The 22,027-nt window shown below is 35.0% G+C and overlaps 3 long non-coding RNA genes, 12 other non-coding genes and 2 pseudogenes across 23 annotated transcripts in view; all 17 read left to right on the top strand.

Annotated features, from left to right (window-relative positions):
• LOC119466684 overlaps positions 1-8,918 on the top strand; it is a 13,593-nt gene extending 4,675 nt beyond the window's left edge. For 5 of the 6 annotated variants that reach the window (XR_005200169.1, XR_005200168.1, XR_005200167.1 and 2 more), the window contains 5 exons: positions 2,496-2,561; positions 4,588-4,651; positions 6,839-7,685; positions 7,975-8,056; positions 8,831-8,918. This is a non-coding gene — a long non-coding RNA (uncharacterized LOC119466684). Of the gene's footprint in view, positions 1-2,495; positions 2,562-4,587; positions 4,652-6,838; positions 7,686-7,974; positions 8,057-8,220; positions 8,773-8,830 lie in introns of those variants that run through there. The other variant, XR_005200170.1, reaches the window with a different exon arrangement.
• LOC119471208 lies at positions 863-939 on the top strand. Its single transcript, XR_005200237.1, has one exon. It is a non-coding gene; the product is annotated as a small nucleolar RNA SNORD113/SNORD114 family (small nucleolar RNA).
• LOC119471211 lies at positions 3,185-3,258 on the top strand. The gene has a single exon (XR_005200240.1). It is a non-coding gene; the product is annotated as a small nucleolar RNA SNORD113/SNORD114 family (small nucleolar RNA).
• LOC119471214 lies at positions 5,418-5,489 on the top strand. Its single transcript, XR_005200241.1, has one exon. It is a non-coding gene; the product is annotated as a small nucleolar RNA SNORD113/SNORD114 family (small nucleolar RNA).
• LOC119471183 lies at positions 8,287-8,358 on the top strand. Its single transcript, XR_005200214.1, has one exon. It is a non-coding gene; the product is annotated as a small nucleolar RNA SNORD113/SNORD114 family (small nucleolar RNA).
• Positions 8,919-10,119: 1,201 nt separating the features above from the next.
• Positions 10,120-10,194, top strand: LOC119471199. Its single transcript, XR_005200230.1, has one exon. It is a non-coding gene; the product is annotated as a small nucleolar RNA SNORD113/SNORD114 family (small nucleolar RNA).
• A 434-nt stretch (positions 10,195-10,628) lies between these two features.
• Positions 10,629-12,868, top strand: LOC108304063. Its single transcript, XR_001825102.2, has 3 exons — positions 10,629-10,714; positions 11,608-11,690; positions 12,688-12,868. It is a non-coding gene; the product is annotated as an uncharacterized LOC108304063 (long non-coding RNA).
• Positions 12,008-12,079, top strand: LOC119471186. The gene has a single exon (XR_005200217.1). It is a non-coding gene; the product is annotated as a small nucleolar RNA SNORD113/SNORD114 family (small nucleolar RNA).
• An 835-nt stretch (positions 12,869-13,703) lies between the features above and the next one.
• LOC119471167 lies at positions 13,704-13,778 on the top strand. Its single transcript, XR_005200201.1, has one exon. It is a non-coding gene; the product is annotated as a small nucleolar RNA SNORD113/SNORD114 family (small nucleolar RNA).
• A 684-nt stretch (positions 13,779-14,462) lies between these two features.
• Positions 14,463-22,027, top strand: part of LOC108304059 — a 25,128-nt gene continuing 17,563 nt past the window's right edge. For 3 of the 4 annotated variants that reach the window (XR_005200159.1, XR_005200162.1, XR_005200158.1), the window contains exons 1-2: positions 14,463-14,825; positions 15,720-15,859. This is a non-coding gene — a long non-coding RNA (uncharacterized LOC108304059). The remainder of the gene's footprint in view (positions 14,826-15,719; positions 15,860-22,027) is intronic. The other variant, XR_005200160.1, reaches the window with a different exon arrangement.
• Positions 15,244-15,318, top strand: LOC119471209. Its single transcript, XR_005200238.1, has one exon. It is a non-coding gene; the product is annotated as a small nucleolar RNA SNORD113/SNORD114 family (small nucleolar RNA).
• Positions 16,197-16,271, top strand: LOC119471182. Its single transcript, XR_005200213.1, has one exon. It is a non-coding gene; the product is annotated as a small nucleolar RNA SNORD113/SNORD114 family (small nucleolar RNA).
• On the top strand, positions 17,420-17,494 carry LOC119471202. The gene has a single exon (XR_005200233.1). It is a non-coding gene; the product is annotated as a small nucleolar RNA SNORD113/SNORD114 family (small nucleolar RNA).
• On the top strand, positions 18,414-18,483 carry LOC119471206 (annotated as a pseudogene).
• Positions 19,609-19,689, top strand: LOC119471168 (annotated as a pseudogene).
• Positions 20,531-20,602, top strand: LOC119471201. The gene has a single exon (XR_005200232.1). It is a non-coding gene; the product is annotated as a small nucleolar RNA SNORD113/SNORD114 family (small nucleolar RNA).
• LOC119471164 lies at positions 21,504-21,578 on the top strand. The gene has a single exon (XR_005200199.1). It is a non-coding gene; the product is annotated as a small nucleolar RNA SNORD113/SNORD114 family (small nucleolar RNA).

The following is a 22,027-nucleotide window of genomic DNA, read 5'->3' as shown; positions in this document are numbered from 1 at the left end:
ATTCCTATCACTCAGGCTGGAGTGCAGTGATGCAATCTCAGCTCACTGCAGCCTCTGCCTCCCGGGTTCAAGGGATTCTTCTGCCTGAGCCTCCGGAGTAGCTGGGACTAAAGGCACATGCCACCACACCCAGCTAATTTTTGCATTTTTAGTAGAGACAGGGTTTCACCCTGTTGGCCAGGATGATCTCGATCTCTTGACCTTGTGATCTGCCTGCCTCAGCCTTCCAAAGTGCTGGGACTGCAGGGATGCCCCACCTCACCTGGCCTCATTGAATTATTTCAAAGGAATAAATGGCTACATACATAAATGAGCCAGAGGTGGTTATGCATGGACCAATGGTAGAAATGTGTTATGAATTAAGAATTATGGTTAATCCATTTCAGCACAATCAAATTCATTAGGACAAAAAGTTGAAAGGTATTTCTGTGATTTTCAGAATGCCTTAATACGCCGTTTTTGTACCATAGTGGATTTAAACACTTCCCCATTGGTATTGTTATTGACTGTGAACTAATTGAGAGAAGAACATAAGAAAACGGAAAATCTTGCCTACAGCTGTGGTATAATCATGGTGCCATCTTACAAAAATGGATGTTAAATGAGAAAAGCCCAACTGTAGTAATGGCTAATATGGAATTGAAGTGGTGCAATTTGTGGAAATGAATTAATTCACCTTTGCAACACTGAGGCTCACTACAGAGGCAGCCAGTCTTCAGTCTTAAGGAACATGAATCTTACATACACAGTTACATCTTCAAGGATTTTATGCCCTCTAATTCTTGGATAGTGATTTTCCTGTTAGTGAATGAATGTGTAACTCAAGATCAGCATAACTGAATGAAGCACAGAATTCCAAGTCTGGATCAATGATGAGTATGCGTGGGGCATCTGAATCAAATATTCTGATTAAACCCTGTCTGTATCTCTGAGGTCCATTGCATGTATGGGAAATGTGCTTGGGGAGAAGGTTAGATGTATTCAAGGAATGTGTTCTTGGTTCTTTTTGGTTAGTGGGCATAGATTGTATTATAAGTAAATCAATGAATGAATAAAGAAAAATACAGATAAAGACAAGGAAGGCTACATCTCATTCAATTATGAAAGGAGCTAATTATGTTTTGAGTTCAAATAAAATAAAATGTCTACTCCTCCTTTGAGAACATATAGATAAATATGCACACAGTGTTCCAAGTTAGTAGCAAGTTTCTGGTTGCATATCTTGTTTGATTTAGAAAGGGATAAAACATAAATAAATGATGTATTTAGTTTGATAATACTTAATATAATAAATAATAACTAATATAATTAATATTTATATTCAATAATATAAATCATGACAAATATATTAACATAAATTATTTTAATAAAAACCAATTTAATACCATTAATAAACATTAAAATACTAATGATTAGGTTGTAAAATGTGGAAAAAGTCTAAGAATGAATATTGAAAATTTGAATATAGTAGCTAAAAGTCCTCTTGTGATTGCTAATTTTTATTTGAAAAGAAAGATGCAAATGCATTTTTGATGACTTTTATGAGTAGTAAGGGAATAAATAGACGTTAGTGTAATGCAGGGCTTTTGTCCAGTGTCCTTTGAGTTCATGAATATTGGCACTATTATTATGAGTAAAAAAATCATTTTATGTCTCCATCCCTTATTTAAAAGAGGGCAAACCGTGGACTAGTGAGAAGCTTATGTAGTGTATGAAGGCGTGTGACTAATCTTGTCTGTCCTCTTGAAGTCCACCTAAATGAAAAAGGTCCAGGACCCTCCTTCCTTAGGAAGGGTTGTAGAGACCCATTCTCTAGACATATTTTGCTATTAACATTTAAATGAAAATTAATAAAAAGTAAAAATTCAGTTCTTCAGTCACACTAGCCACACCCCAAGCCACATGTAGCAAGTGGCCACCATTTCAAAATTGCTGATACAGAACATTCACATCACTAAGGAATGTTCCAATAGCACATACAGGGCTAATATGAACCGTTGCAGGTAACAGTATTTAGTTTTAGGTAGCAGGTGGCTTCACTATTTTGAGTTTTCTTTAGAAAAAATAGTACATAATTGAATTACTTCTTGGGTCATTAAATAGATGAGTAAATAAACAAAAAAGTAAATAGCTTGAATTCAAATAACTGTGGCCCACTGGTCAGATTGTGTTATAAAACAACAATTTCAATTCATCTTATAGTGCAAAAGTTTTCCTCATTAAAAATGTGTCTTCCCTTTATGCTGGGAATACCTCAGCAGATACTGAAAATTGCCCTTCTTGTGTTGCGTGGTAGATTCAAAAATGTTCACGATATTATTTCATGCTAAGAATTAAGTTAATACGTTCAAAAGAACTACTATTGGGTTGATGGTGAAAATTTGATACAAACCAATGTTTATGATCCATCCAGTAATGGAAAAGTAACTTCTACTTAAAAATAGATTTAAAAATTTATCTTTTTAATCCTTTTAAAAATCTGCCTTTTCCTGCAGAATGAGTAGAGCAGACTGGATTTGGTCATTTCCCCAAGGTGAAGCGCATGGCGTTTTCTTCTGTGGGTAAGGAGCAATGTTAGTAATAGAATTTCTGTTGGTGGGTTACGCGGTTGGCTCATGTGTGATCATTGAGAAAGGAGCAAAAGGCCGTATACACAAAAATAAAAGCATCAGGTAACAGCCAACAATAGGAATGTGTTGTAGGCCAGGGATTAGGACTGACTCATTTTAGCACAGTAGAGGCTTATTTTTTAAAAAGCTAGAAGGAATTTAATTTTCAAATGTTTGATATTTTGTAGTATTTCTGCACCACACTTGATTTAAACATTTCCATATTGGAAGAGAGTCAGGCTGTTAACTGTTCAGGAGAAGCTCTTGTAAGGTGAAGCATGCCGCCTGTGTTCTAGTGGGGGATACCATTGCAGATTTTGATTGTTCATTATATCACCTCTAAAATTAGACAAATTGAATGAACACAGCCCAACCATCGGCCATCCATATTGATAGTACTGACATGAAGCAAGGTTCATTGATGATTCCACGTGTGGTACTGAGATCCAGTCTGACAGCTTTGTGGAAGTTGAGCCTGGAGATAGGTTGTAGTGATATCCAGGATCTTGTTCTTAGAATTTGTGATTCATGGGAAAATGAAGGTATACATGAATGAAGAAAAAGAGTACCAAGCCTGGACCAATGATGAGATTGGAGGGTGTCTGAATCAAAACTTTTGATTAAAGCCATCTGTAACTCTGAGGTCCATTTTAAAAAGTGGCCTCCATTTTTCCCTCTATGGAAATAAGGTTATAGCACAGGTTCACAGTATTCAGGTATCTTGATCATAGGTAGTCACAGTTTATGGGTATAGATTCCATTTTATAAGTAAATCAATGCATAAATGTTGCATAAATGGGTAAATAAAAGGAGAGCTTGGCATAGACCAATTATGAGAGTATGTAGTGACACATGGACTATTATTATACACGTCTATAGCACTGAATCCCTGTGATAAGTATTGATAAAGGCTGTTGCTTTGTTTCGGAAGGAGTATGTGAACAGATGTATGCAGGACACGAAATAATTGTTTGATGTTGCTGGTTGTTTATTGATTGGTTTTATTTAGAGAAGGGAAAATTAAATAAATAATAGGTTAAGCAGTTGTTTAATTGGAAATAAATGAGCACATTTCAACTTGAGAATATTCCTGTCGGAAAGTTATTATTAACCCAACTCTGTATACTGAGTTTTATTAAATACTAAAAAAAGCATCTAGTTTTTCGATCTCCCTGGATAGCATCATGGACATGTGGAGACATAATATTATTCAAGCTTCTTCTATAATGTTAGTAAATTCCCATATACCTAATCGTTATATGTGAATAGAATACGTCCTTATCACAGTTAATTTTTTAAAAGGGAGCATATCACAGTTGGGTAAGAAATGAAAATGAAAGTTAATCTTTGTTTATACTACTGATGCTCTCTTCCTAGTTAGGTATGGGACTATAGACATTGAACATGAAAAGCATTTCTGCCCTGGGTTCTTCATTAGTTTACTGCAGAGTGTGTGTATGTGTGTGTGTGTGTGTGTGTGTGTGTGTGTGTTAGTATTTGTGAATGTATAATAGAATATTCCATGAGTCATAACATAAATGAAGAAATAGAAACAATAGATGATTGAATTAATATATAGGGGTTAATCATTTACCATTGGTGAAAATATGCCATGAATCACGAATTTAAATTCATCCATTTCTATACATGTTGAGACCATTAAATAAAAAAGATGATCTAAGCAGTTGCCTATGTAGGCTGGTGTCTATAGACAGATGAATATCATAGTTTAGTTTTGTTTTGGGTGTTGAGTTTAACAGTGTTTATTGTATTATTTAAACACTATTAACTATTTTAACTATTATTATTTAATAGTTAAATCAAGAAATAAAAATAAGTTCAGTTCTTGGGTCAATGATAAAGATGGGATTTGAATCAACTTTATGATTAATTTATTATCACACAACTAATGTCTTTTAAGTCAATCTAAATCTGTACTGTTCATTCTTTTGAAAATTTGTATTAACAAACTCCACAGAATGAAGACTGTGGCTGATTTAATCAGTCTCTGTTGATGAAGATCTTGGCTGTTACCTTTTTGGGTAAGGAAGCTAAAGACAAGTAAATAACAGTCAAAAAACTTGTCAATGAGGGTAAATTTTTCATTAATGTTTACTGAATTATTTCAAGCTAAGCTATATGTAGATCAGTGATATGAATGTGTTATGAAACTAAGCTGATGGTTAGTCCAGTTAAGCACAATTCTGGTTAAAAATAAGGTGAAATACATTTTATTCATTTTTACATCTGATTAATAATTCATCTCCTTTTTACTGTGTTTAAGATTTATTCAGTAATGAAGTCTATGGCTGCACTGTTCAATGTTGTTTCTCCATCTACATGTGGTTGTTTATATTTAAAATAGTTAAAGGTACAGGCACTTTTAAATTTAATTTCTTGGTTGCATTAGCCACATTTCTAGTACTCAGTAGCTATATGTGGCCATTGGTGACTGTCTCGGAGAATCTAGTTACGGTACATTTACATTATATGCAAACTCCTGTTAGACAGCTCCTTAATGCAGGAGGAATGCACGGAAAGGGGGAAAATAAGTGGAATGAGATGGCGAGGAAGCGAGGACATTCACTGACCTGTGCTTGCTTCACTGTGGGCCACTACAAAAGGAGATGAGTCTATTGAGAAAAGGACTAGTCTGTGCGAAAAGAGTCTGCAAACAGGTGTTGGCAATATTCAAGGATATTGTTCTTGGGTGTTAAAATAACAATGGGTGTTGATTTTATTACTACTACTGAATCAATGAATGGATCAATAAACAAACGTATAAATGAAGCAAAAGATTGCTTATCCTGGATCAATGATGAGTACCCTGGGGTGTCTGAATCTTGGATTTTGATTAAACCCTGTGACTCTGAGGTCCATTACAAAAAGAGAACTTTTCATTATCTCTATGGGAAATGAGCTTATTCCAAAAGCTAATAATAATCAGCATTTAGTTCTTGGGCTTCTGAGTATGGACTGTGTTATTTTTAGTAAAGGAGTACATGGATAAAACAAGAAAAGTGCTGTATAAATAGATAAAAAATGGTTATTCCTGCTCCAAATATGAGCATACATAAAATAATAAGAATCATCACTAATACATTTCTGAAGCACCAAGTCCCAGTAAAGTAAATTACCCAAAGCTTACCCTTTGGGTGGGGAGCATATAGATAAACGGATGTTAGAGTCTGGGTTGTTGTTCTGGGTTACGGTGTTCATTTTTTTGTTTTTTTTTTTAAAGAAAAGGCAAAATATTTACTTAAATTAATTATTGATTAAATCACTTCCTAATCGAGAGGGGTTTACACATGGATCTGTCTTGAGAATATGTCAAATGACCAATTATAATGAGTTCTAATAATCTTCATTGTATTTAAATTCAGTTCCTCAGTTTAATTTACAAAAACAAGGAAAATGATGTGAATTTTCTGTTTAATGAGCATGTGGACAAGCATTGATATTGTCCAGTTTCTGTGGAGTCGCAGATATAATGATTTCATTACAAATGTAAAAATAATAAACTAATGTCTCAACCAGTTATTTAAAATAAGTCCAAATCATGAACCAATGAGGGCCAGGTATTGTGGAACAGAAAGAGTGATTAATCCAGCTCCATACAACTGCCCACCAAAACTGTCATCATATTCATAAACAAAATTGACGTAGCTCTTGCATTTTTGGAATGGTGAATATATTTCTACATTTGCATAGCATTTCCCTTTCAGTCCTGTTGGTGCAGTTTCCTTAAAACATGGGATAGACAAATGACTCCATGTGTAACTGTTTAATTTCATATGTATGTATGCACGCATGCACAATGCACAGTTGATGAGAATGTACTTGAATCTAGGATTTAGATGAATTTAATTCTTTCTAGCCAGATTCATGCAGAAAGGAGATTTAACTCTTTCCTGGTTGGGTCGAAGGCAGATAAAGAGACAGACAAGTTTAATAGTCACAGTTCTTCCTCTTTTGTCTGGTGTTACTGATAGTAAATTTAATATGTGAGTCAGTGAATCAGTGAATCAATGGATATGTCATTCATCTTTCAAATATGTGATGAGTACCAGGGTTTATTCCTAATCAATAATGGATGACTTGAACTGAATTTTAAAAAATCTAAATCTGGGCTGATCCATTTCTCTCTCTCTTTCTCTCTCTCTTTCTGTCCGCCTGTCTCTCTCTCTCTGTCATCTAACCTATTTTTATATTCACTTTGTACTCCACAGAATGGATGTGCAATGATTCCATTATTCTCCAGCGAGAAGATCCTGGTTGTTGTCTGTTTGAGTAATGAATGAGTGTAGAAACCTATGTAAGTAACAAAGTGATTGCTTTTGCTTTAGTGGTTATCATGAGAGTTAACTCTTGCTGGTAAGGAATAAATGGCTATGTATACCGTTAAATGAATGACGTTTGTGTGTGAATGATTCAGCACATCTATGGTCAGTGAAGGAGAAAAAAGCAGGACCATCTTTTTCATTTTTAATAGTTAATTATTCGGTTAATGTAAAAATTAATTATTCAATTTTATTTGAGTCGCAGTTGATCTTAAGCTCCCTCTATAAAGACAGCTTAGTCACATTCCAAGATGGAGGACACTGTCAGTGTGGAGTAAAATGGCAGGTTCATAGTTGTTTATTGTCACGTCCTTAAAATATGGACAATGTCAATGAAAGATGATGAAGCCTTGACCAGTTAAGAGTATGGGGTTAATATGAAGCAGGTATGGTCATTTTAAAGTGAACTTAAATTGTTATCTATGTGAGAGGGGCATAGAGACAGCTATTCATTAGAGACGTAGCTCTTTCCTTGTATTTAGGAATGAGGTTTATCGTACTGCTAGTCTACTAAAAGTTAACTTTGAGAGCTAGTCATAGGGCAATCATAAGCGAGTGATAAAACTCTGTTACCTATCAAAAATTTCAATTAATACAGTAACACATGACACCAATAAACAGAAGGAAAAATCACAGGGCTTTTATTTTTTCTAACATTTGTTTTGTACTTCCCAGAATGGAGGCATGATGGGTGATCCAATCATCTTCCACCGATGATGGTTTGATGGCTGCCTGTGTGAGTATGGGGAACACATGCTGCTGTTAGTGATTGTGTTAAGTTCTTGTCTAATATCAAGGATTTTGTTAGTAAATTTTGATTTTATTATATAAACAAGTAGAAAAGAAGATTGAAGCATTGTTCAACTATGAATAAATGTGATTAGGCAAGAAACTCTACTAATAGAAAACACTAAAGTCTCAAGAAATATGTGGATCAACCATGTTACTTCTTTGTTTAAGTGTCTTAAGACACTGCGTGTAAGAAATAGTCAATCTTATTGACTGGTCTGCTTTGTACTCCTCAGAATGAACAGCCCCATCTGATGTAAGCACTGTGCTGTGACCGTGAACTCTCCGGTTACCTCTGTGTGTCACAGGAAGACTCTTGTGAGTAGTAGTCAAAATGTTTGTTTTGTCTTAAGGGTATTCTCTGTATTCTTAAAAAGTCTAAAATGTAATCAAATAAGTCAAGCATTTTTATTATTCACTACTTAAGTATAAATGGATTCTTAAGATTTCCCTGTTCATAGCTATGTATTTTATTATTACAGCACTATTAATGAATTGATTGATCAATAAACGATGTACACATGAATGAAGACAGATAGAGTCAATCTTGGACCAATGATGATGACTGGTGGCGTATGAGTCATGGACGATGAATACAGGTCTGGAAGTCTGAGGTCCAATACGATAAAAATCTAGTCTTTACATTCTGATACAAAGCATAGACTTTAGGAATATTCAAAGATGTTGTTTTTGGTCTTTGTGTTCATGCATTTTCCCTCTATTTTTATAATTGGTTCAATGAATCAATAAACAAATATGTAACTGCACAAAGATAAAAAGAGTGAGGCATTGTCCAATTATGGAAATATATAGTGAAATAAGAAATACTCTTCATATATATTAAAAACACTGAGGTCTTCTTTCTATTAAGAAATAAATGACTCAAAGGTATTACTCCCTTGCTGGAGGATGGCATATTCAGTAAAAATAAGAGCTTATGGCGGGTCACTTGGTCAGGGCCATGTTCGTTGTTGTTTGTTTTCTCAAGAAAAAATACAGTTTCACACATACTTACATGATGAATAAAATGAAAGGAGAAATGTATGGACAGAACATTTTAATCTTTTCATCTTTTTTGCTTTGTACTCTCAGAATGAATGCTCCCAAGTTGATTTAAGCTGTGTTCCATGGTCGCCAGGTTTCTGGCTGCCTCTGTGTGTTAGAAGCTTGGAGACCAATGTGAGTATAGTCAAAGTTCTTACCCTGGTTCTAGGGTTTTTAAAGGGTGTTCATTGTTTTACTAAAAGCATTACAGATAATCCAAAAGGTTAACTGCGGTCCAGTGATAAATCTGGCATTGCCATGAAACATGTTGATTATCTAATATTTACAAAATTAAAAATGGTTAATGATGAAATCACTGTGACAGATGATCCTGTAGCTAGCTATAAAGTATTTCTTGTTCTTAAGTTTTTGTAACATTATTTAATTATTATATTATGTGTTTGAAACTCAGTGGTCCCACACAGGGATAATCTAGTCCACTGGTTCTATTGGACATGATTCTGTAGATAAATGGCACATATATGTAAGGAGCATAGTCTTGATATTTGTGTTCACAGGTTTTGATTCTATCGTTATAACTGGGTATATTAAAATTATAAAAATAATCAACAAGCAAATATAAATAAATACAGCTAGGCGAAGCATCATCCAATTATTAAAATATGTTATGAGGCAATAAAACCTATTAATATATATTAGAAGATAATAGATTAAGCACGACATGGTTTAAAAATATAACTTATTTGACTAATAATTATGTAGTCAGTGCAAATAATAAGTGCTATTACTATAGATCATTGGAATAATCAATAAACAAGTACAAGTAAATCAATAGAAGTGAAATATTACCTAATTACACATATTAATAAATACCTAAATGATCCAGTAAATAAATAAAATGTGGAAAGTGAGATCAATGCAGATAATGTCTCTATATTAAAAATCACCTTTTTTGCTTTATACTCACCGGAATGGGTGCATTTGAAATGATTACGCTTGCCCTGTGTGTTTGGCCCACTGAAACCAATGTGAGTAATAATGGTTAAAGTCTCATCTTGGTTGAATATGCCATTTTTAAGGGTATTCACTCCATATTTAAAAAGTGTGAAACGTCGTCACTGAAAGCCATGCGTGGCAAGATGGTATACATTGAACTATTATGCACTGCAATCTTATATTAACTAAGCCATATATGAAATGTTGAGAATGATCAGTGAAACCGTATGGATGTGGCAAATTAGAAGACAGATGTAGGATATTTAAGCATCTTGGCCTTGAGTTTGTGATTCAAGAGTATTTGTTTTATTATTGTCAGAGAGTAAATGAATTGGTCCGTAACAAAAGCAGATAAGAATGAAGACAGAGAGTACCAAACCCGGACCAGTGATGATGACTGGTGGCGTATGAGTCCTGGATGATGAATAATACGTGTCTGGAAGTCTGAGGTCTGGCAATAAGAAGCCTAGCTCATTGCCATTATTGGGAGTGATGCTGTGGACAGATGTTAGGGATAAAAAAAAATCATGGTCTTGGCCTGGTGTTCATAGATTTTGATTTTATTATTATAAACAAACATAAATAAATATGAATAAGTGAAGTACTGTTCAATTACAAAAATTATATGAATAGATAAAAGAGCTATTCATATATATTGAAAACAATGGGGTCTATTATGAAATAACAGTCAATATACAGAGCAGCGTTCTTGATTTGTGTCAGTGGCAAGATCAATGTTGTTAGTTTTCTAAAAATAACTAATAAATGTTAACTCATTATATTATTATAAAATTATAAATACCTAAATGACTGGCTGAATGAAACGTGACATGCATAGGTCAAGAAAAACTATGTCTCCATTTTTATTTTCTTTATCTGCCCTGCTTTGTACTTCTCAGAACGGGCAGACCCACGTCTTCTGCTGTGATCGCCCTCTGTGGTGGCCTCCGGGTGGGAGCCCGGACACTAATGGAGGTAACAGTCAATCTTCTTGTCATATTTTTGTATTTGTTTAGGGTAGGTTTTTAAAGATTCACTATAACATTTTAAAATAACCAAAGAAAGCCACTGGTGACCCAATGGTAGCTATGTGGTGGACATGAAAACTGTTGATTAATTAATATCACTGTGGATGATTAACAATAATAAAAAAAGCAGGGGCACTTAAGCATCTTGTTCTCAAGGGTTTTGGGATTTTGTTTATAAGTGTTTTAGATATGTAGATATTTACTTTAATATTATTAGTTTACTGATAAATTAACTGGTAAAGAAACGTAGGGATGAATGATGTAACAGAGGCCCAAGCCTGGATAATGACTGTCGGGGTATGCGTAGTCAGTGAGGATGAATAATGTTTTGTGTCTGGACATCTGAGGTCCAACACTAAAAAATTTAGTTTAATTACTCTAATTACTCTGATGGAAATCCAAAATAAAAGAGCAAAATCTTTGTCTGTTCTTAATACGTATTTGATAGTATTCTTATAAGTAAATCAATCATGGAAGCATTAAATATATAAATCAATAAGTGTGATTTATTATACTACAGATGGTGACGCTTTGTTCAATTATCAATATATGGGGTCAGGCAAGAAATATTATTAATAAATGTTGAAAACATTATTCCCATTAAGAAATAAGTAGATCAAAGTGTTACCTTTAATTATCATATAGACACTGATAAAGAATAGTCAACTTTATTACTCTGGTTCAAACCAAGTTAAGGTTGTATGTTTTGTCTAGAAAACACATAAACTACAAAAAGGTAATAAACACCTAAGTGAATGAGTAAATTAAATAGGGAGCAGGATTCAATTAAAATAAAGTCTTCATTTTCTTTTAATCAGTTCTCTGCTTTGTACTCCTTAGGTTGGCCCTGGAGCTGATTTAAGGATTCTTTGGTAGTCACAGATATATAGTTGCCTCTGTATGTTTGGCACATGAAAACCAATGTGAGTTTTTGTGGACGTATACTCTTTATTTGAAAAGTTTGAAATATCAAAGAAAGCCAACCATGTCCCAGTGATAAATATGGAATTCATATGAAACATTATATTGATTAATCATCTTTGAGGATGATTAATTGAAGAGATAAAGTGATTCTATGTAGAGATGCAGCCCTCTTTCAGGCTCACTCATGTTCTAGGCTTAGGTGCTTTGTGGTGATTTATTTTACTATCAGATAATTGATGAATTAATTAGTAAACAAAGGTAGAGGAGAGTGAAAGAAATACCAGATAAGCAAAGAAACTAAAATGAGGCCCACGCCTGGATCGATGATGACTGCTGGTGGCGTATGAGTCGTGCATGATGAATACGTGTCTGGAACTCTGAGGTCCAGCATAAAAAGAAAATCGGTTTATTGGCTCTGGTGACAATGACTTTATGGGCAGATTTAAGATTTTACAAGGATCTTGCTTGGCATCTATTATAATTGGAATCCAAATCCATGGATAATTAGAATTAGAATCATTATAATTAGAATCCATGAATTTGGACTCTAATTATAATAAATAGGTCAATAAAAGTATCCATGTCCAATAAAGAGATCGTGTTATTCACCTCAAATATATACAATTAACCCTTTTAGTGAAAAAGAATTAATGTACAAGTATAATAAGTGAAGGTGAAGAGAGCGAAGTATGGTTCAGCTATGAAGAAATGAGTGAGGCAAGAGGAACTAATAGTATGGAAAACACTAAGTCAGTTAAGTAACACATGGCTCCAACGTGTTGCCTCTTGCTAATGAGGATATGGATAACATCAGCAGCGGTCAATATTCTTGTTTTGTGTTAGTGGAATTTCGATGTTTGTTTTTAAGAGCATGTGAAATATTTAGAAATCTAATTTGGATAAGCCTAAAAGACTGAATAATAAATTCTAGATGCAAGGATAAATGGAGAGAATATTTCAATCATGTTCCCATCTGTTCTGTTTTCTACTTCTTAGAATGGACATACCCAAGCTGATTTAAGCTTTGGTCAGTGATCTGTATGGTTGACTCCTTGTATAGGAGCATGGAGACCCATGTGAGTAACGGTCCATTGTTGTCATCTTGGTTTGAGTAGTTTGTTTAGAGTATCTGGTGTAATATTAAAACAAGTATTAAATATAAGAAGAAAGACCGGCCAGGCGCAGTGGCTCATGCCTGTAATCCCAGCACCTTAGGAGGCTGAGGCGGACGGGTCACCTGAGGTCAGGAGTTCGAGACCAGCCTGCCCAACATGGTAACATGGTGAAACCCCACCTCTACTAAAAATACAAAAAATTGGCTGGGCATGGTGGCGCATGCCTGTAATCCCTGATACTGGGGAGGCTGAGGCAGGAGAATCACTTGAACCTGGGAGGCGGAGCTTGCAGTGAGCCAAGATCGAGCCATTGTGCTCCAGCCTGGGCAACAAGAGTGAAACTCTGCCTCAAAGCAAACAAATAAGGTCAACCATTCCCCAGTGATAAACATGAAATGTTATTTTGGTTAATCAATATTTGCAGCAATGAGAATAATTAATGAAAGAAGTATAGTCATTGAGGCATGTGAATCTCTAGAATAATGTGAAGGATCATCTTTTGAGGTTTTTTTCTTTGAGATGGAGTTTTGCTCTTGTTGCCCAGGCTGGAGTGCAGTTGCGCGATCTCGGTTCACTGCAACCTCCGCCTCCCAGGTTCGAGCAATTCTCCTGCTTCAGCCTCCCGAGTAGCTGTGATTACAGGTGCCCGCCACCATGCCCTGCTAATTTTTGTATTTTTTAGTAGAGATGGGGTTTCACCATGTTGGCCAGGCTGGTCTTGAACTCCTGACCTCAGGTGATCCACCCTCCTCAGCCTCCTAAAGTGCTGGGATTACAGGGGTGGGTTTTTTTTTTTGAGTTTTAATCACTAATACATATTTATTTTATTATTATATGAGAATTATAAACTCATAATCAACAAAAGTAGATGAGAAAAAAGAAAAAGAAGACCCAAGCTAGGTCAAAGGATGATGACTGGTAGCGTGTGAATCAATTGCAGTGAAACTCTGTGTCTGGAATGCTGAGGTCCAATATGAAATGAAATATCGACCTATTGCTTCTGTTTCAAGTGATCCTATCTACATATTCTCGGAATGTAAAATAACTATTTTCTTGGATTGTTTTTATGAAGTTGGATTTTATTATTATAAATTGATCAATGTAACGATCATTGTGGAAAAACAAGTAAGTAAAGATGAAGAGTATAAGGCATGCCCACTCCTTTTAAATTATGCTTTTATTTTGAATGTTCACAGGTACACAGTGGGCATATGTATTTGTGGGGTACATGAGATGGTTTGACACAGGCATGCAATGGCAAGTGAGCACATCGTGGAGAATGGGATCTCCATCCCGTTAAGAATTTATCCTTTGTGTTCTGAGCAATCCAGTTACACTCAGTTATTTTCAAATATGCAATTAAGTTATTATTCACAGTAGTCATCCTGTTGCTGTCAAAGACTAGGTCTTATTCGTTCTAATTATATTTTTTTGCACCCATGAACCATGTCCACCTCCTGCCCAGCCCCTTACTACCCTTCCCAGATTCTCATAACCAACCTTCTACCATCTATGTCCATGGAGTTCAATTGTTTTGATTTCATATCCTACAGATAAGTGAGATGTTTGTCTTCCTGTGCCTGGCTTATTTACTTAACAGAATGATCTCCAGTTCCATCCATGAAATTGCAAATGACAGGATCCTATTCTTTTCTATGGCTGAATAGTACTCCACTGTGTATATGTACCATATTTTCTTCATCCATTCACCTGTTATGATGAATGGATAAAGTTGGTATTATGGATCAATGGCAATTTGATATTCTTAATATTCTCAATTTGATATTCTTTATTGACATAAGTATTACCCCAAATTAAATGAATATATACCTACACAGTTGACTTACTGAGATTTGGATGTACTCAACAATGTTGATAACATCCTAGTCTTCTTATCATCTGCCCTGTTTTGAGCTTCTCAGAGTGGGCATACCAGAACATGCGTAAGCATCCTGCCATGTTCACGAGCTCCATGGTTGCCTCTATGTGTGTGAGCCTGTGTGTGAGCCTCAGTCCTCTGTGAGTAGTCAGAGTTCTTGTCTTGGTTTCGGTGGTTTGTTTAGGGTGTTCACTGTAATATTTTTTAAAAATTAAATATATTCAAAAAGAGTTATCCATGGCCTAATGACCAATGTGGAATTGATATGAACCATTATGTTGATTAATTTACAACAACAAGGATGATCAATGAGAGAGCTATATATTCAGTGCAGCAAGTGAGTCCATATAGTTGTTAGGGATACTTGAAGATCTTGTTCTTGAGTTTTTGATTCATAGATATTTATTGTTTTATTTTAGTGAATTAATAAATTGATCAGTAACCGCATGTCTATAAGAATGAAGAAAAAGAGTCCTAGGTCTGAACCAATATTCTAGGTGAATTAATGAGTTAATCAGTATGTAATATAGAAATGAATGAGGAGAAAGTGGTCCTTCCTGGACCAGTGCTGACAACTGCCAGCATATGTGTCTTCCATGATGAATGATGCATGTCTGAAACTCTGAGGTCTGAACCAAAAGGAATCTAGTCCATCCCCTCTGTTTAGATGATTCTATAGACAGATGTCAGGAGAACAATATGGCCTATTCTTGTCTTTATGTTTATTAATTTTAAAAAATATTTTAATTATAGTAGCAATGGCAGAGTCAATAAACATGTATAAATAAATAAAGATGACACATAAATTACTGTTTGATGTTAAAATGTATAAGAACAAATAATACTAGTATAAATTGAAATCGATAATAAGTAGATCAGCATATTACATCTTTCACGAAAGACCATATAGACAGTGATAAGTAATAGTTATTGCTCTAAATCAGTTGCAAGTTTAACATTTGTTGTGTTAAGAGAAAAATTAATAAATATCACCGTAAATCAATACATATCTAAATAACTATGCAAACGAACAGTGGAAAGTATGGACCAATGGAGACAACATCTTAATGTTTTTATCATCTCTGCCTTGCACTCCTCAGAATGGATGCGCTGAGCTGACTTAAGCATTCTTCCTTAGTCACGATTAAGTGTCCTCCATATGAAAGAGACCAGTGTAAGTAACAGTCAAAACTTCTTTTTTTTCTCTGGGCCTTTTGTTTCAGGGTATTAGTGATACTGTTAAAAAGTGTTAAAACATATTTAAATAGCTAACTATGACCCAGTTATAAATATGATACCAAATATTATTTTGATTAACTGTTAATGTACATTGAGGTCAATTAATGAAAGACATATACTCTATGTGGGAAATGATTCCATAGACTAATGTTAGGAATTTTCAAGGATGTTGTCTTGGGCTTTGTAAATCATATGCTTATTTAGTTACTATTAATGAATTAATGATTTATTCAAACAAATGTAGAAACAAATAAAGAAAAGGGACCCAAACATGGACCAATGATGACCACTGGTTGCGTTTGAGTCGTGGACGATGAATACTACGTGTCTGAAACTCTGAGGTCCAACACAAAACATAATTAGATAGATATCAGAAATGTGCAAATACCATATTCTTACTTTGAATTAATAGATTTAGATTTATCATTGATAGATCAATGATAGAATAATTAAGCATAGAGGGTGAATCATTGTTCAATTATGAATATATGTGATGCTGTAAGAAATATTGTCACTAAAAATTTTAAACACTGATGCCCCTTGAAGAAATAGATCGTGAGTATCACCCCTTTGGCTAAGGTTCATATAGACTCTAGTAAGTAAGAGTCAGTTTCATTTTCTGGTTCAGTCTCATTTTAGATCATTCTTTTTGTTATGAGAAAAAACATTTCCATTCTGAAAAATTAATAAATATAAAAATAACTGAATAATAGAAATGTGGAAAGGATCAATGGAGATAAGGTTTGAAATTTTTTTTTTTTTTTTGAGACGGAGTTTCACTTATTTTACCCAGGCTGGAGTGCAATGGCGCGATCTTGGCTCACTGCAACCTCTGCCTCCTGGGTTCAGGCAATTCTCCTGCCTCAGCCTCCTGAGTAGTGGGGATTACGGGCATGCACCACCATGCCCAGCTCATTTTTTGTATTTTTAGTAGAGACGGGGTTTCACCATGTTGACCAGGATGGTCTCGATCTCTTGACCTCGTGATCCCCCCGCCTTGGCCTCCCAAAGTGCTGGGATTACAGGCTTGAGCCACCACGCCCGGCCTGAATTTCTTTTTAATAGCCTCTTTGTATTCAGCAGAATGGATGCACTTGAGGTGACTTAAGCATTCATGGTCAAGAGATTTGTGGTTGACACTGTTGGTTAGGAGCTTAGACATCAGTGTGAATAATAGTTGAAGTTCATGTCTTTCTTTAAGAGACTTTTAAAAGGGTATTTATAATATCATAAAGTGTGAAAAATCATCCAAAAGGCCAACCTCAGCCAATGATAAATATGAGGTTGGTTGAAACATGGTATTTACTAACTCATTTATGACACGTTGAGGATAATTCATGAAAGAGGTATCAAACTGTCAAAATATATAGAAAGTTCTAGAATATTCAATGTTCTTACTCTTTGGATATTATATTTACATGGATTATAAAATTAATATTAATGAAATAATGCATAAATACATGTAGATGAGGATTAAGCTAAAGAGCCCTAAGCCTGAACCAATGATGAAAACTGGTGGCATAGAAGTCAAGGATGCTGAATAATGTGTGTCTAGAACTCTGAGGTTCCATAGAGGAGGAAATACAGTCTATTGCTTTTGAAGTGATCCTATAGACAGATTTTGGAAATACAAAAGGCCCATCTTCTTGGGTTCTTTTTTGTGAATTTTGATTCTTCTTTAAAATAAATTCACTGACATGATAATCAGTGTACACATATAAAAAAGTAAAGATGAGGAGTGTGAAGCATGTCCACTCAATGTAAATGGTGAGACAGCAGAAATCATTACAACGTATTGAAAATATGAATACCATTAAAAAAACAAATAACTTAAGTGTCTTCTTTGACTAAGGATGACATTGGCAGTACAGTCAGGTTTCTTATTTTGTATTAGAACAAGTGTGATATTGTTCATTTTTTAAAAAGAAAATTGATAAGTATTACCACAATCAACAGATACCTGAATGACTAAGAGAAGGGTCTAATGAATGCATCAGTGAAAAATATCTTATTCCTGTTATCTTCTCTGCTTTGTGCGTCCCAGGATGGACGCTCCTGAGCTGGTAGAACGTCTGGCCTTGGTCTGGAGCCACATGTCTGCTCCTTTGTAGAGGTGTACATGGGCAATGTGAGTAACAGTAAAATTATTTTTTGCTTTTGTTTATTTGTTTAGGATATTCAGTGTAATGTTGAAAAGTATTATATATTAGTATAATCAAAGGCCAACCCCGTCCCAGGGATGTGTATGGACTTGACGTGAAATATTGTGCAGAGTAATAGATATTTTAAACAATGAATATGATTAATAAAGGAAGTATTAATATGCTAATTGCAGCAAATGATTATATAGGCAGATATTAAGGATCCTTAAGGATCTTGTCCTTGAAACTTGGTGACCCAGAGGTATTTATGTTATTATTGTTAGTGAATTAATGAATCATTAGGAAACAACTTAGAAGTCAATGGAGAAAAAGAGGGCTAATTCAGGCTGGATGGATGATGACCACTGGTGGCGTATGAGCCACACGATGAATACATTTCTGGAACTCTAAGGTCCATCACAAGCAGCATCTAGCCTATTCCCTCTCTCCGAAAGACTCCTGTAGACAGATGTCAGGGAAATACAAGAACCTTATTCTTTTTCTTTATGTTTATGCATTTTAAAAATATTATATTATTAAAATAGCAATGAAGAATAAATAGACATATGTATAAATGAATATAGATGAGGGTGAAATATTGTTTATTGTTGAAATGTATAGTAAAGAAAAATAATACTAATATAATTGAAATGGATGGATAATTAATGGACCAAGTATAATAAATCTTTGAGTAAGGATCATGTGGACAGCAATAAATAACGGTTAGTGCTCTGAGTTAGTTGCAAGTTTCACATTTGTTGTATTAAGAGAAAAATTAGTAAATACTCAGATGACCATACAAATGAATGGTGAAAAATATAGATTAATGGAAATAATGTTCATTTTTAAAAATTGTCTTCTCGGCCAGGTGCGGTGGCTCACGCTTGTAATCCCAGCATTTTGGGAGGCCGAAGTGGGCGGATCACGAGGTCAAGAGATTGAGATCATCCTGGCCAACATGGTGAAACCCCGTCTCTACTGAAAATACAAAAAAATTAGCTGGGCTTGGTGGCACACGCCTGTAGTCCCAGCTAATCGGGAAGCTGAGGCAGGAGAATTGCTTGAACTCGGGAGGTGGAGGTTGCAGTGAGCCGAGGTCGCGCCACTGCACTCCAGCCTGGCGCCTGGTGATGGAGTGAGACGCTGTCTCAAAAAAAAAAAAAAAAAATAGCTTTGTCTGCTTTGCACTCTTCAGAATGGATGTAGTGAGCTGATCATTTTGCTGTGATCAAGGCTGTGTTGCCTCTGTGTTAGGCCAACGTGAATAGTGGTTACTGTCTTGGTTTAGGTTGTTTAATAATATTCCTTATATTATTAAAAATTAATATAATAAAAAGTTAACTGGCTCAATGATAATGTGCAACATTGAGGTTAATCAAAGAGATATAGTCTCTGTGGGAAATAATTCTATAGACAAATGTAAGGGTTCTTCAGATATCTTGTTCTTGGGTTTTTCAAAATCATGTATTCATTTTATTATCAATGACGAACTGATTTATTCAATAAATATTTAGAAACAGATGATGAAAGAGAAACCCAGCCACGGATCAGTGGTGACCACTGGTGGCATATAAGTCATGGATGATGAATATGAAAAGACAAGAATGTAAGTGTTTGCTTCTATTAGAAATGATCCTGTAGACAATGTCAGAAACACACGAACATAATTTTCTGATCTTGGGGTCATAGGTTTAGGTTTATTATTACTAACAGGTGAATGATAGAACCATTGAACAAATACAAACGGATAAAAATAAAAGTAGAGATTTAAGCTTCAGTGTCCAGCTATGAATATAGGAGATAACATAAATTATTACTAAAAATGGGAGGTTCTGATTCTTCTTATCAGATAAATGGATCATAGTGTTTCCTCTTTGACTAAGGAGTATATATAATCTAACAAGTAAGAGTCAGTTTTATTTTCTTGGTCAGAGATTGTTTCTTCTATTAAGAGAAAAAGACACCTACAATATGGAAAATTAATAAATACCCAAATCATCGAATAAATGCAATGCAGAAAGGCAGGATCAACAGAGATTAGTTCTCGATGCTTTTTGTTATCTGCTCTGTACTCCTCAGAACGGACAGACCCGAGCTCATTTTGGTGTTCCGGGGTCGTGAGGTCAGCAGTTGCCTCCATGTGTTAGGAACATGGAGACCGATGTAATAGTCAACCTTCTTGCCTCAGTTTCAGTGTTCTTCTTAAGGGTATTGAGAAAGTGCAAAATGTAATCAGTGACTGCCAACCATGACCCAAATGTAAAAAATGTACTTATGATGTATGAAGCCTTGAGGTCAGTTGATGAAAGAATGGTATTGCTACAGGAAATTGTTCTATAGGCATGTGTTAGAAATAGTCAAGAATCTTGTCTTCTAGTTTTTGTGACTCTTGGTATTTCTTTTAGTTTTACTAGATTATTGATGTATTATTCAATGATATAAATGAAGAAAATGAGAGCCAAGCCTGGATTAATGATGTCCACTGGTGGCATGTAAGTCACGTATGATGAATATATGTCTGGGACTCTAAGGTCCAAGAAGGAAAGAATTTAGGTTATTGCCTCTCTTAGAAATAATCCTATAGATTATTTAAGAATATATAAGGATCTTTTTTGGCCTTTCTAAAAATAAGTTTTTACTCTATCATAATAAATGGATCCATAAAAGGATCAGTGTGTGGATGTGAATATGTAAGTGTAGATAGGGTGAAGCCTCATCAGGTTACGGAAATGTGGCATGGTGCCAAGAGAACACACATGTATATACACTGAGAACACTGAATTCCATTAAAAACCAATGGTTCAGGCTGTTACCCCTGGTTAAAAATCATACAGACGACATACATAATAGCCCGTATTCTGGGCTAATGGAAAGTTTGATGTTGTTTGTTTTCCTTAAGTTAAAGTGTCAACGTATATTGCTCCAAATTAGTATATACCTCAGACTACAAGGATCAATGGAGAGAATTTCTGAATTTTGTTTTTTTCTAAACTACTTTGTATTTCTCAGAATGGACGTGCCTTCACTGACCTACGTGTTTGCAAGTTCCATGGCTGCCGCAGTGTTTGGAGCATGGAGACCGATGTGAGTTACAGTCACTGTTCTTACCTTGGTTTTTGTGGCTTGTTTAGGATATTCACTGAATAAGTTTTTAAAAAGTATTAAATATAACTAAAGAAGGCCAACTGTGGCCCAGTATAAATATGGATTTGATGTGAAACATTATGTTGATTGATCCATTTTTGTAACCATGGGAATGATTAATGAAACAGGCATATTCAGTGACATAAGTGATTCCATAGATAGATGTTTGGGATATAAGAACCTCTTTTCTTTAAGAATTTGTGATTCACAGATAATTATTTTATTATGTGTGATGAATTGAGAATTAATCAATAAGCAAAAATGGGGTAATATGAGGAAAAAGACATGTGAACCTGAATCAATAATGATGATTGATGGTTTAGGAGTCATGGGTGATGAATAATATGTGTCTGAAACTGAAAGGTCTGCAGAAAACAAAATCTAATCTATTTCCTAGGTTCATTTGAAAATGACCATCAGTGTTTGAAGTGATAGATTGATGTTAAGAATATGTAAGGGTCTGGTCCTTTTATTTTGGATTCATGGATTTATATATTATTATTTATATATTATTATTTTAAATTGATCCATGATCAAAATATTAAACAAATACATAATTTGACAAATATGAAGATGGAGAGGTGGACTTCAACCATGTCATGATTCAAGATATACTATCAACATAAAATGAAACACTAGCTCCCAACATGGAGAAACCCTGTCTCTATTAAAAATACAAAAAATTAGCTAGATGTGGTGGCGCACACCTGTAATCCCAGCTATTCGGGAGGCTGAGGCAGGAGAATTGCTTGAACCCAGGAGGCAGAGGTTGTGTGAGCCAAGACCGTGCCACTGCACTCCAGCCTGGGCAACGAGAA

Source organism: Cebus imitator, unplaced genomic scaffold (genome assembly GCF_001604975.1).
Source record: "Cebus imitator isolate Cc_AM_T3 unplaced genomic scaffold, Cebus_imitator-1.0 Scaffold52, whole genome shotgun sequence".
NCBI classification, from domain to species: Eukaryota; Metazoa; Chordata; class Mammalia; order Primates; family Cebidae; genus Cebus; species Cebus imitator.
Note: the sequence above shows the minus strand (reverse complement) of the source record. Positions and strands in the feature narration are given on the sequence as shown.